This window comes from Eurosta solidaginis, chromosome 4 (genome assembly GCF_040869045.1).
Source record: "Eurosta solidaginis isolate ZX-2024a chromosome 4, ASM4086904v1, whole genome shotgun sequence".
NCBI lineage: Eukaryota > Metazoa > Arthropoda > Insecta > Diptera > Tephritidae > Eurosta > Eurosta solidaginis.
In genome coordinates, this window is record NC_090322.1 from 190,525,279 (window position 1) to 190,542,776 (window position 17,498).

General features: G+C 33.6%; 1 protein-coding gene across 4 annotated transcripts in view; it reads left to right on the plus strand.

Moving 5' to 3' along the window:
- Nucleotides 1-17,498, plus strand: part of LOC137250804 (3',5'-cyclic-AMP phosphodiesterase-like) — an 801,094-nt gene that overhangs the window by 228,741 nt on the left and 554,855 nt on the right. The window contains exon 4 of one of the 4 annotated variants that reach the window (XR_010953081.1): nt 17,096-17,202. The exons of the other annotated variants lie outside the window; for them this stretch is intronic. The gene's annotated coding sequence lies outside the window, so the exon portion shown is untranslated. Of the gene's footprint in view, nt 1-17,095; nt 17,203-17,498 lie in introns of those variants that run through there. 4 annotated transcript variants of the gene reach the window in all.

The following is a 17,498-nucleotide window of genomic DNA, read 5'->3' on the forward strand; positions in this document are numbered from 1 at the left end:
TAAGCACTTCCTTTATATAAATGCACAAAAATCAGCGAAAAATATCTCCTTATATAAAGACTTATTTTTACTAAACTTTGATTTTTTAAATTTTAACATAGAAATTGCAAAAATATTTATGAGAAATAAAAATACAAATGTGGAGCGCAATTAATTGACTAATAATATCTCCTCTCCTACCAACTTTCCAATCCAAGTAACAGTTTTTATATTTTTACTTCTCATAAATATTTTTGCAATTTCTATATCAATAGTTAAAAATCAAAGTTTAGAAAGAATATGTCTTTCTATAAGGAGATATTTTTCGCTGATTTTAGTCCATTTATATAAGGGAAGTGCTTAAAATTTTTTTATTTTATTTTTATTTTTCCCTCATTTTATTGATTTGAAAAAAAGTGTAATATAAAGCAAAAAAGTTTCATTTGTTTTGAAAAAACTTCTCTTCAGATGAATAAAAGTTTTATTTTATTTGAAGAGAGTTTCATTTGATCTGAAAAAAGGTTTAATTTGATTTAAAAAATATTAATTTAATTTTAAAAGTATTTCGTTGATTTGAAAAAAGTTTTATTTCAAAATAAAAAGTTTCGTTTGATTTGAAGTAGTTTCGATTTGAAAAGTTTCATTTGATGTGAAAAAAAAAAAAATTTCACATTATTTAAAAAATTTTAAAATTTTTTGGGAAAATTTTCAGTTGTTTTGAAAATTTTTTTATTTAATTTCTTTGGGTTTACAAGAATTTCATTTAAGCTTAAAAACGTTTTACTTGTTTTAAAAAAGTTTCATTTGAAAAAAGTTGCATTTAATTTGAAAAAGTTTCATTGAATTTGAAAAAAGTTTCATTTGCAGTGAAAAAAATGTAATTGGATTTGAGAAAAGTTTCATGAAAAAGCTTTTACTCGATTTGAAAAGAGTTTCGTTCATATATGTAATACTCCTATATTACTACAAAAGGCTAGGTACATTCCCAAACATCAGTGTGCCGATATATTGCTGTTTAAACGTTTTTGTTTTTGTATTCAATACTCGAATGTAACTAAATTTAAATTTTTTCTTGTCACACTTATGCTGCTACAATTACAAAAATTTTATAGGCTGTCTTTTTTGACTTCGAATTCAAAACACATTGCCAGCATTTTCTATTAGTAATATAGGAGTATTACACTGAAAGAAATGGTGCTAGTAAAATCAACAAATCGGTTCTGTTGTTCTTGACTTAACGGATATTCGGTGAAATTGATCGAATTATGGTTAATTCGACCGAGTTCTTTGTCAAGCGACCAAATTAGTTTAGTAATTTCAACAGAAGAGAAATTGTCGCTCTTAAGTTTACAAAATTCTGTAAAATTGACAGATTGCTGGTCAATCTAACTGATTTTTCTGTTAACACAACTGATCTCACTGGTCATTTCAACAGCGATCAACAGTCAATACATGAGCAAATTTCAAAGAGAATTTTACGCTCTCTACTTTGTACTTATGTATGCTGTGTACTATATGTATGCACATATTTACGTATGTATATGGCTGCCGCCGTGGTGTGATGGTAGCTTTCTCCGCCTACCACACCGAAGACCCTGGGTTCACGCCCCGGGGTCGCCCCTCGGCACTTTTCGGCAAGCATTCAGGTACTTTCGTACAAAGCTGTCGCAACAACTGTTTTTGTTCATTTGACTACTAAAACGGTCAATTACGAATCAACGATTTGTGCGCAGTTGATTCAACATCTTGTTGCGATGGATAAAAATTGGCAGACATGTCGTTTGAATTGACCCGTATTTCGGTTGATTTTACCAGTCTTTTTCTTTCAGTGTACATATATGGTTTCATTTGATTAAAAAAAATTCATTTTAATTCAAAAATATTTCATTTGCTGTTAAAAAAATGTGAACTGAAACAAGTTTCGCTTGATCTGAAAAAAATTTCATTTTAAGTAAATAGAGATTAAGATGAAGTTTGGTGTTGTGATGAAGCTTAAAGCTGTTACATATTCCTGTAACAGTGCTTTTGGTAAATCTTCAGAAATAGAACTACAGCGACATCTACAAATAAATCACAGCGATAAGTTAGAGTTGCCAATTATTCCTGTACATGTGATTTAGAGAAATTTACCGAAATAATCACAGCAACATATCCGATTAAATCACAGCTCCGAGATTGGCTTGGCAAATATTCGTGTACCTGTGATAGTGTAAAGTCCTCGGAAAGATCACCACAGCGACATTAAACATTAATCACAGCGACAGGTTAGAGCTGGAAATCATGCGTGTACCTCTGATTTTTAAAATCCTCTGAAAGATAATCACAGCGTAATATCCGAATAAATCACAGCTCCAAGCTAGAATTTACAAATATGCATTGGCTTGTGATTTTGATGTGGTGTGATGGTAGTGTGATCCGCCTACCACGCCACAGATCCTGTGTTCAAGTGCCGGGCAAAGCAACATCAAAGATTTAGAAACTAGTTTTTCAAGTAGAAAGAGGTTGTTCAAATCCGGGTCGCCGCTGGGAATACACACCGTGAAAACTCCTATTTTTTTATTTTTCGGAGGGGTGGCATCGCATTTTGACAGCGCTTTCTCAAAAAAAAAAAAAAAAAACAAAAAAAACAGTCCCAAATACATTTATCTATGGTCCATGTTTTCTCTAGCACAAGTGACACTGTTTAAATGATATTCAATCATCAATATCAATTTGTTATCAGAGCGTTAGCGACGAGTTATCGGTTTGTTATACCGGGCACAGACAACTTTTCCATTTGTTATCGAAGTATTGTTAATCTTCTATCGATGAGTTATCAGCTTCTTATCGAAAGGTTATCGACTTATTGTCAAGAATGTATCGATACGTTATCAAAAAGCTATCGAATCGTTATTGAAAAGTTATAGATTTGTTATGAAAAAGATATTGAAAAGTTGTTGATTTATTATCGAAAATCTATCTATTATCTATCGTAAAATTATCGACAAACTTTTTTTTGTCAAAATTATCGATTTGTTATCAGAACTTAATCAACTTTTTATCAAAAATCCATGAATTTTGTCAAAAAGTTATTTGTTTGGCATCGAAAGGCTATCGATATCTTATCGGATTGTTAGTAATTTGTTGTCGGCCTGTTATCGATTTGTTATCCACGGCTCATGGGCTTGTTATGATGCAGGCACTGATAAAAGTTTAATATAAAATCGACGACACATTTGTAACTTGTTCTTTAATCAGGCAATAAGGAAGCAATAAGAAGCCGATGACTCGTCGATAACGAGACGACAACAAACCGCAAGCTCAGCGGTCACTTTCGATAAGAAGCAAATAAAAAAGCAACTAATTTTCGGAATTAGTTTTTGCACATAAGAAGCTGACAAAGTTCTTTGTTTCTGATAAATTTACCTCGTCTATCTATAACTTTATTCCCTGGGCGAGTTCTAGTTGACTTGAAAACATTGGATTTTTAGACTCATACCCCTCTTTACATATCGAGCTTCACAAGTACTTAGTACTCACACCTTTTTACTCTTATTATCGAAATACTTTTTCAACTCTTACAGCTGTTAAGTTACCTAGCTTGGAGACAATTTTGTACAAAACCCCTGTTGTAGCGCAGACCCCTCGTAGTGCGCAGTATATTGCAATAAATTAGTAATAGCAGCTAAGAGTTCAATTGGACATAAATAGTACTTAAAATTCAAAATTTGCTGCATATTAATTTCCAAATTATGTTCCTTACAGGTAATTTTCTCTTCCTTATTTTCGTCTTTAGTGTTTTTCTACGTTTTTGTTTTAAAACTGCTTGGGTGGAAAATTTCTACGCAAAAATGAACACGCGGTCATAAATCATGTTTATGTGTTGTATTTAGCCGTTAAATAATTCGCGATTCTATGTTGCATCAAATCGTTTTTTTTGTTTGATAGTCCAATGCAAAGATGTTCACGCGGTCGTTGTCAACGAATGAAGGTGACAGACGGAGGAAATTTGCAAATAAAGTGCGTGAATGGAAATTGTGTTTTTCTGTCGTTTGCTAGAAATTCACGCTAAAAGAGGATATGATAAATGTAGTTGCGTGTGTGTGCATGTGTTAGTTTTTAAGTTTATTTATTTATTTATTTATTTATTTATTTATTATTGTCTACCGAATAGTTCTAACAGACTCATTAATTAAAAAGTATAAAGAGACTAGTCTTAAATCTACTTATCTCTAAACTGAAATTCAAATTTTTAGCATACGAATTGCATATTCGAACGCATCTTGTGAGTGGCTCATTGAAACCATAGTTGGTTGCGTGAAAAGTTACATCGAATAAACGAGTTGTCCTTAAATTAAGACTTGATGAGTGAACATGTATTAAATTAGAAATGAGTTCACAGTTGATTCTAGAATTCATCACATTATACACAAAAATAATAGAAAAATAAGACCTTCTCTCTTCCAAACTTTGTAGACCTAGCAACTTGCGTCTGCCAATATAGTTTGGAAGCCCATCAGGCCACGACAGAGGACGCAAAGCCATTCTAGTGAACACCCTTTGCACCTTTTCAATTATAGAAGTAAGATTTTGATAGTAAGGGTTCCAAATTATACAGCAATAGTCTAATTGACTACGCACTAAAGATATGTACAGCGCTTTGAGAGTAAGTGGGTCAACAAAATCCACAGTGTTTCTGCGTATAAAACCAATCATAGAAAAAGACTTCGACACCACATGGTCTACATGGTTGGAAAAGGTCAACCTAGAGTCGAAAATAACCCCTAGATCCTTAGTAGTATCTTTACGGCACAATTTTTGTCCATTTAGTACATAGTCGCAAGTCACTGTCTTAGACTTTTTAGCAAACGTGATGACGCAACATTTACTAACATTTAGATGGAGATGATTTAATATACACCAATTAGAAAGATTATTTAGATCAGACTGAAGACTAGAACAGTCAATTGTATTTTGAATTTTTAGGAATAATTTAACATCATCCGCAAACATAAGACAATCCGCAGTTGAAAATTGATCAGGAAGGTCATTAATAAATAGTAAAAAGAGGAGAGGCCCAAGATGTGTACCTTGGGGGATACCTGACCAAGCATGTATGTAAGTTTGAGATCTAGCGGATTCCATTTGGACGAAAAGTTTTCGTCCCATAAGAAAACTTGAGAAAAAATCTAGAAGATTTCCGTTAATGCCGAATGCTTTGAGTTTTTCCAAGAGAATGGAGTGGTCTACCTTGTCGAATGCCTTAGAAAAGTCAGTGTAAACTACATCTAACTGTGCTTGGCTCTCGAAGGCGTTAACTATTTTGTTTGTAATTAAGACCAGATTTGAGCAAGTTGATCTCGAGGGGACAAACCCGTGTTGATGTATAGAGATATATGATTGAACGTGATCGTACAGTTTAGCTTTGACCACGTGATCGAAGATTTTTGCAAAATTACTTTGTTTCACAATGGGTCTATAGTTAGATACGTCATTTCGGTTACCCGATTTGTAGACTGGCAATATTGTGCAAAGCTTCCAAGAGTCTAAAAAGATACCTTTACTTAAGCACTTATTGAATAATTTAGCGATGGGAGTAGATATGATTGAGTGAAGTAGCCTGAAAAATATTGGAGGAAACCCCTCGTGATCAGCTTTTGAGCTGTTTTTTAGAATAGATATTGCGTTCGCAACATCCTGTGGCGAGACGCTAAAGCCATCAACTTGATCCAATGTCAAGGCATTTGGCGTTGCATAGTCACTAGGTGCATGAACTTCATACACTTTTTGAAAAAAATTTGCGAAGAGATTACAAGAATCAACTATGTTGTCGGATACAGTACCATCGTAGGACAGGGTAGTTGGAAACCCACAACTTTTTCGTTTCGTGTTGATGTATTGCCAAAAACTTTTAGGATTTTGTTTCAAGTTGGATTCAATTCTAAACATATGTTGCTTGTAGAGAAAATTATTCAAACAATCAAAGTCCTTTCTTAGACGGATGAAGACTGAATGGTCGTCCTCTGAAGCCGTTGTTTTATACTTTTTGTAGGCTTTATTTTTTAAATTTTTGAGGTGACACAATCTGTGATTGAACCAAGGAGGCTTATTGTTGGACCTTAATTTATGTTTAGGAACAAAATTTGAAATCATAAGAGTAAATATCTGGGTTATCTTGCTGTATAATAATTGTGGATCATCTAGGGAGTCTAGAAATGACCAGTCAACATTATTAAGATAATTACTAATTCCAGTAACATCTGCTTTATTATAGTTATATGACTTGGTATCATCAACGACGTTCTTATCGAATTCGTAGAATTGAAATTCTATGATTAGTGCTTTGTGATGAATACTATTATTTAATAATGGTGCAATGCATTCCCCACAAGAAGAATTCAAATCAGCAGAAATAAAAACTAGGTCTAAAAAGCGATTTAAATAATTAACAATAGAATTAATTTGATTTAAGTTATAAGATAATATATTGCTCACAAACAGTATATCGATATCTGATCTCAAATTGGATGGTGAGGTTAAATTATCAGTGGATATCCATTCAATATTACCTAAATTAAAGTCACCAAGGTAAATAAGTTCATCGAATTGAGTTAAATTATTGTATACCAAGATTAGGTTGGATAAATGCTTTTCATAAACATCAATAGTACTATTGGGAGGAATATAAGACAATACAATGAAAATACATTTTGATTTAGAAAATTTAACTTTAACACAGATCTGTTCAATCTTATTCCCATATGAGTTAAGATCCACAGCACTACTGCACAAGTCATTTCTAATAGCAATCAGCACTCCACCGCCACGCTCAAGCCCTGAACTTTCAGGACAACGATCCAAGCGATAAACATGGTAGTAATCATCAAAAAATTCACAGGATGAAATATGTTGATTTAACCACGTTTCACATATCACAACAATATCATAATCATGAGCACATACGTTACGCCGAAATTGCGTTGATTTTGTTCGCATGCCGCTGACGTTGTGATAATACATTGTATACTTTGATGTCATGTTAGTTGAAGAAGTAGACGCATTGTGGTTGTTATTGTTCTTGGACACTTGGTTTGGCGGGTCGAAAAACCCGAAATGGTTGGACCCTTACATTGTTAGGCATCGTGACCTCGATATATGTGCCTACATAAGAGCAACAGCTGACAATGACTGTCTAAGTGGCATACATTTAACAAAGAGTGTGTGTGTTATTGCGGCGCTTCAAGGCTAAATTTCGAATGCATGCTTTAACTTGTTGTACAACATTTTCCCAGTTACTTTCTGCTTCAATGATTCATACTATACAAGTATACTATCTTATATATCTTTATGCTCAGCGTGCTTTGCACACAGATTATATTAACTTTGATTGGATAACGATTGGTTGTACAGGCATAAATGAATCGAGATAGATATAGACTTCCATATATCAAAATAATCAGGATCGAAAAAAAATTTGATTGAGCCATGTCCGTCCGTCCGGCTGGCTGTCCGTTAACACGATAGCTTGAGTAAATATTGAGGTATCTTCACCACATTTGGCGCACGAGCTTATCTGGACCCAGAATATATTGGTATTGAAAACGAACGAACTCGGATGATAACCACGCCCACTTTTTATATATATAAAATTTTGGAAAACACAAAAACCTGATTATTTAGTAAATAATACAGCTAGAATGCTGAAATTTGACATGTGGACTGATATTGGGACTCTTGATAAAAATTAAAAAAAAAAATTTTTTTTAAATGGGCGTGGCACCGCCCACTTGTGATATAATCAATTTTACAAATATTATTAATCATAAATCGAAAATCGTTAAACCTGTCGTCACAAAATTAGGCAGATAGGTTGCCTTTACTATAAGGAATGCCTTGAAGAAAAATTAACGAAATCGGTTAAGGAACACGCCTACTTCTATATATAAAAGATTTTTAAAAGGGTCGTGGAAGAATAAAATAAGCTATATCTTTGCAAAAAAGAGTTTTATAACAATGGTATTTCATTTCCCAAGTGGATTTATAACAATAAATAGGAAAAACTTCAAATTTAAAAAAATGGGCATGGCACCGCCCCTTTTATGACTAAGCAATTTTCTATGTTTCGGGAGCCATGACTCGAAGAAAAATTAACGGATCATAATAAAATTGGGTACACAAATTTTCCCTATAGTAGAAAATATTTCCAGTAAAAATGGACGGGGTCGGTTAAAGACAATGGTAACTTAGATATAAAACTAGTTTAAAAGGGTCGTACACTAGAATAATAAGCTATAACTTAGCAAATAATAGTTTTGAATCAATGATATTTCACATATCAAGTTTTATTGTAAGGGGAAATGGGGAGACATTTTTTTTAAACGGGCGGTGCCACGTGTTATGTAGAAAAGTAATTTATCTGAAATGAAATGTGCAATTGAAGCTCACGCTGAGTATATAATGTTCGGTTAAACCCGAACTTAGACACCTTTACTTGTTTTCTAATTACATTATACAAGCAGGCCTGTAAGTTTTATTTTGCTGTGCTTTAACTTTCATATTTTATTTTCGCTCTCTCTTTCCCTCTCCGTGAATCATGTCGAATGATCATGAATGAATTAAATAAATAAATAAATAAATAAGAGGTTAGACGGATAGGTCGGAAAGACTTCGCCTGGGCGTAGCCATTTTTCCCACTTTGAGTGTGAAAATCGCTGATGCTATTCTTTTCTTTTTATACATTTCATGAATATGAAATGGTATATTAACTTTGGTCCGATGTTTGTAACGTTGAGAAATATAGAAGACAGACTCACCATTAACTCTATTGTGCCTCTTAGATTTTTCTAAAGCTTTCGACTCGGTAAACCATGACTTACTCTGCATGAAGCGAACTAATTACTTTGGTTTTGGTGTTTCCGCAACGCATCTGATGCGGAGCTATTTAGGGGAAAGAATTGGCTCACAATTGTCTAGCCTAAAACCACTGCTGACTGATGTTCCACAAGGATTTATTCTAGGTCCTTTATTGTTTAGTCTTTCCATTAATGACATTTTCTGTTTCTCTCAGCATGCCAATATGCACGCTTGCGCTGATGGCAGGTACAATAATGACTTAGCATCCATTTCGGCTTGGGCCACGATAAATTATTTGTGCCTTAATAGTGATAAGTCTTACATCCTCCCGATATCTAAAAAGCTATAGCTTTCTCAACTATTCCTCCTTTATATATTGGTGGTAATGTTCTAAAAATGGTGCCAAAAGTGATCAATCTTGGCTTTATCATCAACAGTAGCTTGACGTGCGATGATCATGTAAACTCTATTGTCTGCAAATTATACTATATATTAAGGAACCTTCGAACGTCAGCGGCATTTACTCCTCCCCATGTTAGGAGAAAGCTTGCAATACAGCTAATTTTGCCGGCTATATGCTATCCTGAACTGGTATACAGTAAGCTGAGCTCGCTCTCTGCCCATAAGATAGATGTAGCTTTCAACCACGTTACGCGCTATGTGTTCGGGTTAGACAAATTTGACCATATTTCGAATTGGAGAACACGATTACTAGGGTGCGATATAGCTGACTATCTGAAGGCCAGAAATTGTATTTTTCTCTGCAGACTTATTATATGTAAGGAACCTAGATATCTTTATGATAAGCTAATTTTTCCCAGGTCCTCCCGGACGCATGATCTGATTGTACCAAGCTATAACTACCTTACCTCCTCGCGGCTATTATTTGTCAATGCCATTCGTACTTGGAACTCGATACCAATGTCCATTCGCAGTAGTATTACTAAAAGCAACTTTAGGGAAGTTTTGTATGCTTATTACCGGTAAAATACATTAATACTCTCTAATTGATTTGTTCACAAGTTTCGCTATCTAAATAATAATTTGTCTGTGATTATTGACTCCATGCTTTATTTTTCTATATCTGTATTTGTTTTTTTTTGCTTGTGTTATGATCCTGCCTAGATTTAAGAATTATTTGTATTTTTGCTGTTCCATATATTGTTGTACTATAAGAGATCATAGATCTCATTGTACTAATGTAACCTATCAATAAATGAAAATGAAATGAAACTAAAGTATACCGAATTGATCAGAGCGACAAACTGAGTTGATATAGCCATGTCCGTCTGTCTGGTTGAACGCAAACTAGTCCCTCAAATTTTGAGATATCTCAATGAAATTTGGCACAAGGGTGTATTTTTGTATTATCTTAGACTTTTGTCGAATCCGGTAGGATCGGACCACTATAACATAAATCTCCCATACAGCCTATCGTTAAGATAAGACGATTTTGGTCATTCCTGCCGCAATTTAGAAAGTATAAACGTGAAACACGGTGATATATATTCTAGTATAACATAGAAGATATCCTGAAAAAATCACTTTGATCGGAGATGTATATAGTATATATCCTATACAACCGATCGTTCAGATAGAAAGATTTTTGGCAAATGTCTCCCTTAATTTACAATATAAAAACGTTAAACTTGGTGATATTTATTCTAATATATCACAGATTTCCTGAAAAAATCACTTTGATCGGAGCTATATGTATATAGTATATACATACCTATCCCATACAACCGATCGTTCAGATAGAAAGATTTTTGGCCATTTGTCCCTTAATTTAGAAAGTATAAACGTGAAACTCGGTGATATATATTTTAATATATCATAGAAGATTTTCTGAAAAATCACTTTGATCGGAGCTATATATAGTATATATCCCATACAACCGATCGTTCAGATAGAAAGATTTTTAGCCATTTCTCCCTTAGTTTCCAACATAAAAACGTGAAACTTGGTGATATATATTTTAATATATCATAGAAGATATTCTGAAAAAATCACTTTGATCGGAGCTATATATAGTATATATCCCATACAACCGATCGTTCAGATAGAAAGATTTTTGGCAAATGTCTCCCTTAATTTCCAATATGAAAACGTTAAACTTGGTGATATTTATTCTAATATATCACAGAAGATTTCCTGAAAAAATCACTTTGATCGGAGCTATATGTATATAGTATATACATATCTATCCCATACAACCGATCGTTCAGATAGAAAGATTTTTGGCCATTTGTCCCTTAATTTAGAAAGTATAAACGTGAAACTCGGTGATATATATTTTAATATATCATAGAAGATTTTCTGAAAAAATCACTTTGATCGGAGCTATATATAGTATATATCCCATACAACCGATCGTTCAGATAGAAAGATTTTTGGCAAATGTCTCCCTTAATTTCCAATATGAAAACGTTAAACTTGGTGATATTTATTCTAATATATCACAGAAGATTTCCTGAAAAAATCACTTTGATCGGAGCTATATGTATATAGTATATACATATCTATCCCATTCAACCGATCGTTCAGATAGAAAGATTTTTGGCCATTTGTCCCTTAATTTAGAAAGTATAAGCGTGAAACTCGGTGATATATATTTTAATATATCATAGAAGATTTTCTGAAAAAATCACTTTGATCGGAGCTATATATAGTATATATCCCATACAACCGATCGTTCAGATAGAAAGATTTTTGGCAAATGTCTCCCTTAATTTCCAATATAAAAACGTTAAACTTGGTGATATTTATTCTAATATATCGCAGAAGATTTCCTGAAAAAATCACTTTGATCGGAGCTATATGTATATAGTATATACATATCTATCCCATACAACCGATCGTTCAGATAGAAAGATTTTTGGCCATTTGTCCCTTAATTTAGAAAGTATAAACGTGAAACTCGGTGATATATATTTTAATATATCATAGAAGATTTTCTGAAAAAATCACTTTGATCGGAGCTATATATAGTATATATCCCATACAACCGATCGTTCAGATAGAAAGATTTTTGGCAAATGTCTCCCTTAATTTCCAATATGAAAACGTTAAACTTGGTGATATTTATTCTAATATATCACAGAAGATTTCCTGAAAAAATCACTTTGATCGGAGCTATATGTATATAGTATATACATATCTATCCCATACAACCGATCGTTCAGATAGAAAGATTTTTGGCCATTTGTCCCTTAATTTAGAAAGTATAAACGTGAAACTCGGTGATATTTATTTTAATATATCATAGAAGATTTTCTGAAAAAATCACTTTGATCGGAGCTATATATAGTATATATCCCATACAACCGATCGTTCAGATAGCAAGATTTTTGGCCATTTGTCCCTTAATTTAGAAAGTATAAACGTGAAACTCGGTGATATATATTTTAATATATCATAGAAGATTTTCTGAAAAAATCACTTTGATCGGAGCTATATATAGTATATATCCCATACAACCGATCGTTCAGATAGAAAGATTTTTGGCAAATGTCTCCCTTAATTTCCAATATAAAAACGGTAAACTTGGTGATATTTGTTCTAATATATCGCAGAAGATTTCCTGAAAAAATCACTTTGATCGGAGCTATATGTATATAGTATATACATACCTATCCCATACAACCGATCGTTCAGATAGAAAGATTTTTGGCCATTTGTCCCTTAATTTAGAAAGTATAAACGTGAAACTCGGTGATATATATTTTAATATATCATAGAAGATTTTCTGAAAAAATCACTTTGATCGGAGCTATATATAGTATATATCCCATACAGCCGATCGTTCAGATAGAAAGATTTTTGGCCATTTGTCCCTTAATTTAGAAAGTATAAACGTGAAACTCGGTGATATATATTTCAATATATCATAGACGATTTTCTGAAAAAATCACTTTGATCGGAGCTATATATAGTATATATCCCATACAACCGATCGTTCAGATAGAAAGATTTTTGGCCATTTGTCCCTTAATTTAGAAAGTATAAACGTGAAACTCGGTGATATATATTTTAATATATCATAGAAGATTTTCTGAAAAAATCACTTTGATCTGAGCTATATATAGTATATATCCCATACAACCGATCGTTTAGATAGAAAGATTTTTGGCAAATGTCTCCCTTAGTTTCCAATATAAAAACGTTAAACTTGGTGATATTTATTCTAATATATCACAGAAGATTTCCTGAAAAAATCACTTTGATCGGAGCTATATGTATATAGTATATACATACCTATCCCATACAACCGATCGTTCAGATAGAAAGATTTTTGGCCATTTGTCCCTTAATTTAGAAAGTATAAACGTGAAACTCGGTGATATATATTTTAATATATCATAGAAGATTTTCTGAAAAAATCACTTTGATCGGAGCTATATATAGTATATATCCCATACAACCGATAGTTCAGATAGAAAGATTTTTAGCCATTTCTCCCCTAGTTTCCAACATAAAAACGTGAAACTTGGTGATATATATTTTAATATATCATAGAAGATATTCTGAAAAAATCACTTTGATCGGAGCTATATATAGTATATATCCCATACAACCGATCGTTCAGATAGAAAGATTTTTGGCAAATGTCTCCCTTAATTTCCAATATGAAAACGTTAAACTTGGTGATATTTATTCTAATATATCGCAGAAGATTTCCTGAAAAATCACTTTGATCGGAGCTATATGTATATAGTATATACATATCTATCCCATACAGCCGATCGTTCAGATAGAAAGATTTTTGGCCATTTGTCCCTTAATTTAGAAAGTATAAACGTGAAACTCGGTGATATATATTTTAATATATCATAGAAGATTTTCTGAAAAAATCACTTTGATCGGAGCTATATATAGTATATATCCCATACAACCGATCGTTCAGATAGAAAGATTTTTGGCAAATGTCTCCCTTAATTTCCAATATGAAAACGTTAAACTTGGTGATATTTATTCTAATATATCACAGAAGATTTCCTGAAAAAATCACTTTGATCGGAGCTATATGTATATAGTATATACATATCTATCCCATACAACCGATCGTTCAGATAGAAAGATTTTTGGCCATTTGTCCCTTAATTTAGAAAGTATAAACGTGAAACTCGGTGATATATATTTTAATATATCATAGAAGATTTTCTGAAAAAATCACTTTGATCGGAGCTATATATAGTATATATCCCATACAACCGATCGTTCAGATAGCAAGATTTTTGGCCATTTGTCCCTTAATTTAGAAATTATAAACGTGAAACTCGGTGATATATATTTTAATATATCATAGAAGATTTTCTGAAAAAATCACTTTGATCGGAGCTATATATAGTATATATCCCATACAACCGATCGTTCAGATAGAAAGATTTTTGGCAAATGTCTCCCTTAATTTCCAATATAAAAACGTTAAACTTGGTGATATTTATTCTAATATATCGCAGAAGATTTCCTGAAAAATCACTTTGATCGGAGCTATATGTATATAGTATATACATATCTATCCCATACAACCGATAGTTCAGATAGAAAGATATTTGGCCGTTTGTCCCTTAATTTAGAAAGTATAAACGTGAAACTCGGTGATATATATTTTAATATATCGTAGAATATTTCCTGTAAAAATCATTTCGATCGGAGCTATATATAATATATATCCCGTACAACCGATCGTTCAGATAAGGGGGTTTTTTGCCATTCTTTATTTTATATTTATCTTAAAAATCGTTTAGGTATGTACATATGTTCATTATATATTTCTTATCTTATACATCCGATTATTTGGAGATTACGAACGGGATAAGTTTATTGTTCAGCCCCATTCATGAAAGGTATGAAGTCTTCGACACAGCCGAAGACAGTCCCGTCCTTACTTGTTTTAATTTAAAATTAATATTACATTTTTTTTCTGTATACATTACGGTCTGATACATTTAAAGTATATTCGCATTGAAAATAAGAATTATAAAATCGGCCAAAACTACTTTCCATCCAATTCGCTGTAAAAATTCATTATATGGAATGTTCCGCATCCACACACTAAAGTTGCTGGCAGTCAATTAAGCGTTTGTTTGTCTCGTCTTTGCAAACTTACCTCATTCATAACCTTCACTATTGCAACAATTACCAACCGACAGTTGTGACATATCAACAATGAAAAGCACTTAAGTAAGAATCGTGCTATCTGGCTATCAAAAAAACATACATTCATTCATATACGTTTGTAAATAAAAGCGTATACCTACATTGATATAGCGCATAAGTAGTCCTTACGTTTTTTAGAAAAAACTGAAAACTATTAAAGAATACCCTCCTCGAAATCAATATTAACTTTTTACTTCGCTGTTGTTTTATTTCTACATTAATGCAGGACGCTCTTATTGATATGTTGCACACAGGTTTACCTCAGTTGCATTATAGAAATTTAGTTTCATGTACAGCGAGTTGATACAACTGTCAAATGAAATAATAATAATTATGTTTTAAGTAGAAAGATCTTAAATTCCAATTTAAACTTCTTCATAATACCAAGAGCTGCCGTATTAGTCTTAAAAGACGGGTACCGTTGCGTATACGTAACATTTTTTGTAAAATATCGGAGAACTGCCAAACTGTCGATCGAAACCCGTTGAGAGAATGCAGCATTAATATTCATACTCGGTATTTTGACATCGAACTCAACAGTGCATTTAGAAAGTTATCACTCACCCTTTGCTCAACACTTGCGTTTGCTGAAAGCGCCCATTGTGAACAATTTCAATACAAATACTTATCACACATAGGTACAAGGTCCCAAATTGAACCAGGCCTAAGCTAGGAGGAGAAACCTTGCACAAAATATTTAGGAATAATTCTACACAGTAAGTTCTCGTAGAAGCTCAACGTGGAGGAGAGAGTGAAGAGGGCTTCGGGTCTACGTGGGGTTCATATCCCTCTCTTTCTCATTGGGTATTTACAGCGATTGTAAACCCTACAAAAAATAACCTACCTCAAGAAATTATAATGGGTATGCAGGCTAACAATGCTTAACATTACGGGAGGCCTGAAAAAAAACCCTGTCGGCTGCACTGTATGATATTCTGCACATTCCACCTGTAGATCTAGTAGCAAAGAACATAGCGTTAACAAGTGCAACGCGACTCAGTTTTTCGAGGCAGCTTGAGCGCCGCCCATACGACCATAGTTGTATAGCGTCATCAATCACAAGACGAACAAACTACCTGATTCCCTATCTGCGCTTCGATAGGGTTCTTAAAGCCACAATAGAGGTGGATCGTGGGCGCAATCCCTGGCAAGAATGGGGACAGAGAGAAGCATACATCTTTATTGTGTCCCAGAGCTTATGGGAATAGATGGGAATTGACAAGCGGATGAACTAGCTAAAATAGGCGCATCCCTTGAAAACTGCTACGTAGACGTCCCAATTAAATTGGGCGAGAGTAAGTGAATGTGAGAGTTGCACATGATCGACCAAGCCGAAAAGGCGTGGGTCCAAGCGCGAAGCTGTAAAGTGTCGAAGATTATGTGTAGGTCTTACAACCTTGGACTAACGAATTTATTCCTATCATTAAAAAAAGAGGTCTGCAGACTTATGACGGGTATTCTGACTGGACAGTGCCTTCTGGCGTCACATGCCTTTAAATTAGGCTGGGTCAGTGATAGTAGATGTAGGTAGTACGATGTTGGAGGATAAAACTATGGAGCACGTTTTGTGCTCGTGCCCTGCGCTTGCCTGTCTAAGACTCCAGCTATTGGAGTGATACAGCTGTCATATCTAGACGCAGCAAGTGGCATAGAAACTAGAAAGCTTCTAGTATTTGCCACATTAGTATTTGACGGAGTTATTTTATAACATAGGTCCTGATTTTTGCAAGGGGTTTACAATTTGGTCGTTAAACAAAAATCCGGTAATTCTACGCACTCATTCAGTCTGTATGAAGTCCTCACAGACCGGGCAGTTCAACGGTACCTCACCTTCCATAACACCGCATAGGAAAACTTAACTAATGATTTTGCATTTCGAATTGCACTTGAACCTTACTTTTATTGAACTTTGCAAATGCGACTTACCCAAAGCTCGAACCATACGGTTTTTGTTCACCAACTTTAAAACCCTGTGCTGAGCATGAAGATTCATATATCCCGAAGGAGTTATGGAGATAGTAAATGAGCCATATTGAAGTTTTTTTTAAATACATTAAGTACGCAGCTCTACAGAAAAATATTTCTTTTTTAACTAATCTAATTTAATTTCAGTTATTTTCAGGTAAATCAAAAATTCGTAATAATTTCACAACTCGTAAGTAGAACTCATATGTACACTAACAAAAGATGAAATCTTGTTAGCTTTTGGTAACAGCTATTTTATTGGTCGTGTCCTGTAATATGACTGCTTAAAATTTCGCAGAACTGTGAATAAAAATTAACGAAAGATACTTGATTTGAACACAATACTTGGTGGGTATCAATGCTGCTGAGCTATGACTGATAAACTTATTCTTCTTGGACCCTAAAGATCCTTTGTATTGACAGAGGATCTGACCGCAAAACTCTCCATAGATTTTCTATTATACTAAGGTCTGAAGACAGTGGCTGTCAGCTCAAAGATTTCTTGTTATTTTATCGGAATCAGTCTTTTACTTTTCCTCGTTCTTGCGTGCGGTCCTGCT